This window comes from Anomalospiza imberbis, chromosome 17 (genome assembly GCF_031753505.1).
Source record: "Anomalospiza imberbis isolate Cuckoo-Finch-1a 21T00152 chromosome 17, ASM3175350v1, whole genome shotgun sequence".
In the NCBI taxonomy this organism is placed as follows: domain Eukaryota; kingdom Metazoa; phylum Chordata; class Aves; order Passeriformes; family Viduidae; genus Anomalospiza; species Anomalospiza imberbis.
In genome coordinates, this window is record NC_089697.1 from 5,091,495 (window position 1) to 5,100,991 (window position 9,497).

A 9,497-nucleotide genomic window follows, 5' to 3' on the forward strand; every position below is an offset into this window, starting at 1 on the left:
GTCCCACAGTAAATATCTAGAATTAGTGCCCCTGGCTGGTGTCTGTGCTGTGTGTGTGCCAGCCTGGCTGCTCTTGACACAGATGATCCTAACTCCTGCAGGTTCCTCAGCTGCTTCTTCACCACTTGCTCCTTTCCCTGGGCTTGTTTAGGCAGGGAACATTTCAGAGCTGGGTGTGCAGTGAAACCCCCCCTTAGATGCTTCTGCAGCTGCTCCCTCCCATCCCTCTACCCAAGGATTTGTTGCTGTTGGGACAATAAATGTTCCTCCTGTGAAACTCAGAGGATGAGCACAAAACCCCTGCTTTGAGCTGGAGCTGGTTTTTAATCCCTTGTGCTGGGCTGGGAGGGCTGCTGTGATTAATAGCCTGTGTCTGGGTGCACCAGGAGACCCAAAGGGTGCCTGGTGGGGTGACAAGGATGTTTGGGGCCTGAAATAGTTATCATTTGCATGGATTGAATGGCCACCAGCTTAAGGGACCTGCTGCAGCTGGTGCTGCCAGAACAACCATCATCCACAGTGGGCAAGAAATTGCCAGCATTGCTCTAGGCCCCAGAGCTGGGAAGGGATCTCAAAAGCTGCTGCTTTGTCAGGAAACATGGATTCCCCAGATGTGCATCTTTTTCTGGATTTTTTTTTTTTCTTGAGGAGTGAATGTGAAGGCAGGAAAAAGTTTTGAAAATGTCAGTGTTCAGTTTCAGCCTCTTTGTTAGTGTTTGACTTTAATATTGAAGCAACTTCTCATTGGGAAGCAAACACTGACAGAATTGATTCTTTTAAAGTGTTAAAAAGGTTAAACCCAAACTCTTCTGACCCCAGTGACTTTTTTTTTGCTGGGTAACCAGGACATAAGTGCTTTTGAGACTTCAACTTTGTGCTAGTTGAGGGAGGGAATTTGTTCTCTTAAAATCCTTGTGGGATGGGAATGTAGTTTCTCATGCTGCTGCAAGTGGGAAGCTCAGGGAATCTTTGGGGGCTGTTGCTCATTACAGCCAGTACCTACTGAATTTGCTTTCATTATGTTATTTGGTAACTATGTCAGGACCAAGCATTTCCATCTGAGACTTGTTTAAAACATTCCCAGTAAATTCTGTGAATGTACAATAATGCGGTATGTAAATGCAGTTATAGCATTGACCCTACAAAGTAACCTTTGTCTCTGCTGCCTTGTTTCCCTTTTCACAACGCTGTGCTGTTTCATGTGTTTCCTTGAGGTTTCTCTTCAAATTGTAGAAAATCAAAGTTCTCTCCCTTTTATTCTGGAGGCAGAGCAGAAGAGTAACATCTGAAGACAGGATTCTGTGACCTGTATTGCCACATGTTTTTCTTTTACAAATAATGCTGAGAACATCACAGTTTCTCAGAGAACAGGTAAAACTGGTCCCTGGTCAGTGAAGGCCCTGCCCTGGTCCACTTGTTCAATATTTTGCCTCTATTTTCTGGATGATCCAGAACTTTCTTTTTTTTTTTTTTTTTTTTTTTTATTCTTGAGTGTTTCTAATTGAGCTAACATTATTAGAAGGATTTTTTTTAAAAAAAAAAGCCCTTTCCCAAATTCCCTTTGCGTTTCAGTAGCTCTTTAATATGCAAGGCAGCAAGAGATGAACTGGGTCTAATTACGAGTCCCTGGAGTAGCCAGTCAGAAAATGAATTGATGCCTTTTTCCTTATGAACAATGCATGTACCACAAATTAGAGGCGCCATCACCAGAGATTTAATTACAAAATATCATTACTTTCACACATCATTTCAGATTTGGCCTGATCAAATCAAAGTTGGGGGAGAGGGAGACGGGGGGAGGCGGGTGCAGGGAAAAACTGCACCACTAGCAGGGTCATTCGTTCAGGGGTACTTGAATGCAGGAGGGAATTGGTGTTATTGAAGCTTCCCAAAAGGCAATTCTGCAGAGGAGTGGCAGCCGGGAGGAAATTCATTTCCTTTTCCAAGGAAGGCTCCAGGCAGCTCAGCTGTCCAGGGAAAACATGGCAGGAGCAGCCAGGGCAGGGTGGGCTTCACTGGGAGGTGCTGCCTGAAGACCACGGGCATGTCCTGCTCCAGGGGGAGTCTGACCCTGCTCTTGGAGAGGGGAATCTTTTGTAAAGCAGGAAAAATGTGATGAAAACAGCATTTAAACTGCTATCACTTGGCTTTAGCTGGGCTGCTACTGGCAGCAAAAGCCGTGTATGGAAAAAGAAGGGATTTCATACAAAGATGTAGCTAAGTGTACTCCAGGCATATACAGTGTGCATTATCTGGTGTCTCTCCTGACAAGCCTCCCCAAAACCAAATGCTGGAACTAGCTGTTCAGGCCAAAGTGCATGATGGATTTTGTCAAGGGGAATGGCTGCCAAGGGAGGCCTGGAAACTCATTTGCTGCAGCGTTCAGCCCACAATTGTGGTTTAAAGGTCACAGTGGCTACCAGGAAGAAAAGGGTCTGGTGTGAGCTGGGAGGGAGGGTTGGCTGCTTTTGCTTTCCTGGTCTCTATTCTGTCTTGAACAATACCAGAGTGAGCAGATCACCTGCTTAATTTTAATAAGACAAGTCCATTCATGTGTTTGGGCATCTTTATGGCTTGTGGTGCTTCCTGCACAGAGCAATTTAAATGGTCAGTGGTCCCTGTTCTGTGAGTAAATTCACATCTCCTTCAAGCCGAGCGTCCCAAGTAAGAGTCCTTCCTTTTGGTCCCTGCCCACTGAAAAGGGGTAGCAGAGTTTGCAGCTTGGCATGTGACTCTTGGGTACAGGAAGGTCTCTGGGCTCCACGGGCCCATGACAAAATGGAAAATCCAGTGAGTATTCAGAAGTTGAGTGGTTCCAGTGCTGTGTACTCACCACTGCAGAAGGGGAAGTGTCAGAAATAACCCAGTGAAATAAAAAGTGATAGGCTGTTAGTATGTAATGTGTGCCTGAGTGCTGATTGCTGTTAGTGGATCGATGCTGCAGCATCAGAAATCTCTTTCCATCCCAAGGAAGAAGCGAGGCTCTTCTCCATACAGAGTGACACCTGTCTGGTGCTGATTTAAGGGCTGGCAGCTGAGCAGGGTCACTCGTGCTGAGCTGATGCCATAAAGCCAATCAGCAGCACTTGGGGGCTGGGGAGGGGAGGGCAAGGTGGCTGCTCAGCCCTGGGATGATTTACAGCCCCTGCAGCTAACCCAGGCCATGGGCTGTGATTATTTCCTGGCTGGACACACAAGCCAATCGTTTCAAGAAGGTAAAATGCTCCTCAAAATTTATGAGGAAAATGATGGCTTGTTGAATACATGATGTAGCAAGATGTAGTTTCACATTAACTTAAGAGGCATTTATGGGGCAATATTCATCTTCTCTGTATTATGGCAAGTATAATATGAGAGGATGCTATGTCATGGGGATATGAGACCTGACAGATACGATGTACACAGAGGGGAAACCATGATGAAACAGAAAAAGGCAGGAAGAGCCAGAGCCAGGCTGGATGGGGATAGGGCAGGAAAGAGGTTTTGTGACAGTGGGAGATGCCACCCCTCTCCTCCACCTGTGGAAGCTCCATCATTCCCATGGAGCCATGTGGATACCCACCAGCTGAGGACACGATCAGCCCTGAGGATCCACTTGTGACTCAAGGTAAAGCCCCACTCCCCACCAACTCCATTGTATGAGCTGTTCAGCTTTGGTTTTTGTTCAGTGGACAAGCGAAATCCAGGGCATTAATGTGCCTGGTAATTCCAGTGGAACTGTACATGTGGCACCAAGGGGACCACCAAGAACAAGCTGTGAATGTATGGCCATGTTGCAAAGAGAAAAATGATTGCTTCCAATAATATCCAATAATATCCTACCTATTAGCTGGACTCTGCCATGCAAGCACATGGGCTATAAAAGGTGGTGTGGTCTTATGGAGGAAGTAGCAGACTCCCTTGGGAGCAGGGCAGAAAGGCACATATTTCACTGTTGGCTAAATATAGCTGGGTCCTCGCAGAGCTCTCTCCAGCTGGCAGAGCACACAGCTCCTGTCTGCTGCACATCTGACTCCTCAGAATGTGCAGCACGGGCCAAGCTCTCAGCCTGCTCCAAGTAAGCTTCCCTGTTTCAATCTGGCAAAACTGTAGCTGAAAGTAATTCCTAAGCACTTTTTTACCACCTCTGCATTGAGCTGCAGGCAGAATTTTGCACAAGAAACAGTTTGGCTTGCTAAAGGGCATCAAAACACTGTTTAACTGGAGCTGTGGGTTAAAGCAGCAGTCTTGGTGCAAGCCCTGTCCCTGTGGTGTCTGACCCCAGGCACTCAGGGAAGGTCTCTGGTCTCCCTTTACTTTGTATGAGCACAGGCTATAGCAACAGGAGACTCTGGTGTGGCCAAATCCTAGAATAAATGATGCAGGAGAAAGCTCTTTCCCTGGACCACTGCAGACAGCTCTCAGTCTCTGTAGATAATCCTCCCTGGCCATTATGTGCAGGAAAAGGGGTTAAATCCTGGAGCTTCTCTTTTGGTATATTGAAGACACCAAAAAGGGCTGTGAGCCCAGCCTTAGGAACATAAAGATTTACTTTTTAATGCAGTGGCTAATCACCAAGGGACCAAAAAAAGCTTGTGCAAAGCCAAAGCTTCACTGCATCTCTGCTTCAGCCCCTTCCTCTGAGAGCTGCAGTGCTTTCCCCCTGTGCCTGACCTGCCTGTTCCTTGGGAGGAAAGGATGCTAGTTGTTGCTAGTTTCTCATCTTATTGCATAAAGCTGGTCAAAGCTGCTAGACTTTGATTCAGCCTGGGGTGAGCACCTGGATGGATGGCAGGACCCAACTTAATCTGTTACCATCACTTCTCCACAGCCTCTGCCTTTTGAAGTTTTACCCAACCTCTGTCAGTGAGGCTTGTAGCTCTGACAGAGTGATGTTATAAGCAAAAATAAAGCCAGAAGGTTGTGTGGGGACTGTGTTGGCCTTTTCTTATACCAGGTGGGGTCAGAGTCCAGAAGACCAAGAGCAGTGCAGGGTTAGTTAAAGGCTGGAAGGCTTTGCAGGAGCTGCAGCAGCCAAGCACAGGAGATGGGCTGAGGCTAGAGGAGATGCCTGGAGAGGTGCCTGGGTGTGGGGGAAAGGTTGCAAAAGCCATGGTGAAGAGGCAGGAGAGCAGGATGATGCATAACACCCATTACATGGGAGAGAAATTAAAAGGATTGATTGATATCAATTATCAGGTGCAATTTGTTGCTGAACAATTGACACGTTAATCACCTCCCTGCTGCATTTCAGCATTGCAAGATTTTTGACCAATTTGAAAGGTTTACAGCAACAATATGATGCTGATTTATCTCTCCTTAATAAAAAAGTGATCAACTGAAACCTGCATCCATCATTCTGTTTATCACTCATGGTGATTTATTAACTAATTATACTTACAGTGGGTCTTTTTCTATAAGTATGGATAACAGAGTGATGCGGTGTCAGTGCAAGTCATAAATAATGCCACAGAACAGTATGTTTAATACTCACTCCTAGGACCAGCCCATAACAAGATTCCTTGATTAAGGTAAGCAGATGGCTTCGTTTGTCAGGAATGGTCCTGAAATTGCACATTGAGGAAACAAGTCCATTTCTCATGTTTTCAGCACTGGACATCACACAAATGTCTCAACCATGTAATCCAGATCAGGAGAAGCGTTCCCAGACTGGATGTTTTTCCTCAGGCATCCAAACCTCACAGCACCCTGAGACTGAGCAGCAGTGTGGTGTTCAGGATTGAGCTCTGCAGAGCAAGAAGCGCCTACAAATATAAGAAAAAGGGGCTCCACTGTGATTTTAAAACTGAGGTGAGGAGCTGACAAAAATCAGAACTTCTCCAGCCATCATACAAGGGAAAAGTTTTGTTTGTTTTGAACTGACAAGTTATCAGGCCCCTAAATCAGTTTCATCTATCAAAAGTACCTTGCACAACACTTGTAGGTTATGGTAATTGGCTAATCTAGACCCCTAGGATTTCTGCCTTGGCAAAGAGATGTGGTCAGTTCCCTTGCCTCTCACAAGAGGATGATGCTGTGACTCTGTTAAACAATTACACCCAGTAATTGTGTGATCTCAAGGAGAAAGCAGAGTCTCAAATGACACATCAGACAGCTCGGTGCTGCCTTGCCAGGCTGTGCAGCTGAGGAGGTCTGCACAATCCCCTCTCCCTGCAGAGAAGAGATGCTGTGGAAGTGTCACTGAGGTGATGGCACTGCCAAAGCAGCTCTGCAGTCACTGGACTGGCTGTGTATTTTGGGGTCTTTCGCTAAGAAACCCTACAGAACCTACTGGCATTTTCACACTTGTGTTAAAGAGCAATGCAAGACACACCAGGGCTGCTCAGCTTCAATGTCATTTTTCTCTTCCTAAAATTAGCCGAGAAGTGCTCTGCAAATGCCAGCCTTAAACTTCCAAGACACCTTTCTGTTTGGAAAGCAACTACAACAAAAGTAGAGATTCTCTAAAGCCCCATGACTGGGCCTGATGCTTCCTGTGCTGGATCACAGGAGTGCAGCAGGAATCCTTATTTTCCCTTTTTTCTCTTGCACACCCTTATTCTCTTTTTGGGGTGCAGGTGCTGGGGCATCGGGTCTGCTCTGGCAGACTGCAGCTCTACTCAGCCTCAATTCAGGCAGAGGCAGTCCCAGCTTTTTCCTTTAGTACCTGAGGATGGGGTGAAGTTCCAGTTGCATCCCACAGCAGGAAGGTCGAGGGCACCAGAGGATAACCTGGGCAAAGCCAGGGTGGCTCTGGGTGCAGGGATGTCGCTCGCCCTGTCATTGTGCAGTAAACTCAACTATACTCAATCCAGTTTCCAGCCTTCTGAGCTTGGACCAAAACCATCCCCAAGTTCTTCACCTTGACGTCTGCCCACAAATGCATTTAGAGTCCATTCTTTCTCATGATCTTTTGCTAAAAATATGATTTAGCTTAGCAAGAACAAAGTTCCATTACCTTAAAGAAGCTTTTTTGATCTTCTTTATTCATCACTGGCCTAAGTCCATAGTGAATATTCTGGGTCGGGACTCCCTTGTCTCTTGGTTTTACATGGCTATAGATCATATGCATTTTATTTTTTTATTGATTAATATCTGTAATTAAGAACCCCATGTAAATGCAGTATGTAATGGCTATTTTCCCATCATGCTGGTACTTTGCTCCCAGGCCTGTTATTGACTTTGCTGACTTGTCCAGATCTCATTGCTCTACCACTCTGAAAATATTGAGTGGAGCGCAAATGTTCTTTGGGAGAGTGTCTCATTCTCAGTTTGGGCATGGTCAGTAAAATCTCAAATTAAACCTCTCTTTTTCCACCCCAATAAAATGTCTCTGCTTTTTGACTACAGCTTACACTTCTGGCACAGAGCAGCAGTGGCTGAGCACCATCCTGGAGTACAGGAGGCCAAATAATCACACCATCCCAGATGACAGGAGTGGAGAGAATTGAGGGGATGGAGGTGTGATTGGTACATTAACAACAGGATCCATAACCAAGAGGGAACCCTCAAATCAGCAGCAAATAATTGTTAAATTATTGCACAATTAATAGCTGTTTTAAAGGAAAGCAGGAAAATATGCAAAACAAAAGAAAAAATAATAAAAAAAAACACCCTTTTTGAGAATCCTTTTGCAGGGCTGATGGGCCCAGGCAGGTTTGCAGCTGCAGAGGGACTGCAAAAATCACCCAGCACCTCCTGGGGGAACAACACACAGTGACAGATCCATAATTTATAGGGGGCAGTCAGTGCTCAATAATTAGGGCATAATTTACAGAGTGGGTTTGGGTGAGGGAGGAGAGAGGCAGTTTTGCTTGTTCTCCTGTTCCTTTCCTGGGTGTCTGCCCCAGAGCTGGAGGGGAGGATGCTCCTGCAGGCAGAGCTGGGTACATCCCTCCCATCTTTCCAGCAGGGATATGAGCTCACCACGACCATTTTGTTGGTTTTCAGATGGAGAGGTCACATTTTTCTGCTCTGATCCTTGGCACAGCTCTTCTCTTGGTGTTTAGTGTCCATCATCCCTCCTACACCAGAGGCTGCAGGTATCCCCACAAGCCTGCACCTCAACTCATGCCTTGTAACAGCCTGTCCCAGTGGCTTGAGCACGTCTGTGCCCTGTCAGGAGCTTGGTACCTCCAACCCATCACCATCCTCACGGTCTGGAGCAGTGGGAAACACAATACAATGCTTGTTCTGCCTTTTGCCCATGGAGCTGCCTTGGAACCAGGCTGCAGCTCATCTGTCCTCATGGCTGCCTACCTCCCCTGCCCTGCCAGGGCATCCAGGGGTTAGGATGAGCACCTTTGCCTGTTTACAGGGACATCTGGTCCTCAGGGACACTTTCCCTGCCAGGACATGACTGTTTAGAGCTAAGTTAATCCACTCCCACTGAAGAACTTGGCTCTGCGGGACTTAAGGAGATCTCAGGAAGAAAAAGTCTTAATTAAGTAACATAGCAGAAGCTAAAGTCCTGGGAGTTTTGGGGTAGGTGCTTGCTGAGGTGTGAGGAGGGAGATCACCCTCTAGACTTCTCAGTAAATCTGTGCCCAAGCTGTCAGTGTGAGGAGTAACAGGAGCCCAGTATTTATGCTTAAACTTAAAGCTAAAGTGTGTCTCTAGAGCTGCTGTGTAAACGAGACTAAGGACCTGCAGATCTACAGTTGAGAGGGAAGGGGATGGTAATCCCCTCTTCCTTCCTAAATTAGCCCTGCCCTGATCACTAAATTATTAAGGTTGGAAAAGACCTCTAAGATCATGGAGTCAAGGCATTAACCCAGCACTGCCAAGCCTATCAGTAACCCATGTCCCCAGGCACCACATCCACACCCTTTTGGAGCATTGCCAGGGACAGCAATTCCACCACTTCTCTGGGGACCCTGTTCCAATGTTGACCACCCTTGCAATGTAGAATTTTTTCCAAATATCCCATGTAAATGATGACAAGGGATAGAAACTTTACTGCCTGCCCCATCCCGTGGCTGCAGCATCAGCCAGCTCTGCCCTGTGGAGGGCAGTGGGGAGGGGAAAGGTGTGGGTACCCCAGCAGTGTGACAGAATGGGTGGGATCCAGCCTCACCAAAGGCCATGGATGCTGCTGGGGCAGCCACAAAGGAGTTAAATTTGATTTCCTCATGGGGAAGAGGCTTGCAAGGGAAGCAGGTAAAAAATGGCTTGGCTTCATCTTTCTCTCATTTTAGAAAAATTAATTTTTGAGAAACCTCCACAGTTTCACTATTTCTGGTGCTTAAATCAGGCCGCCTGACAGCCTGTCCAGGGCTATTTATGGGTTCCCTTGCTGTAGCCATCTTCAGAGAGTGCGGCTCGATCTGCAGACCACGAGTGCCATCTTCTGGGAGCCTGCAGCCGCATCCCGTTCTCCTTGCCCACAGCATCCCCGAGCTGTGCCATAAATCTCGATTCCAGAGGAAAAAGTTTCACTACACTGAGCCTCACCCTTGAATTTTCCACCGGTGGGTGCCAAGGCATCGCCAGTTGCAGGGCAGCACGGGGCTTCTCGC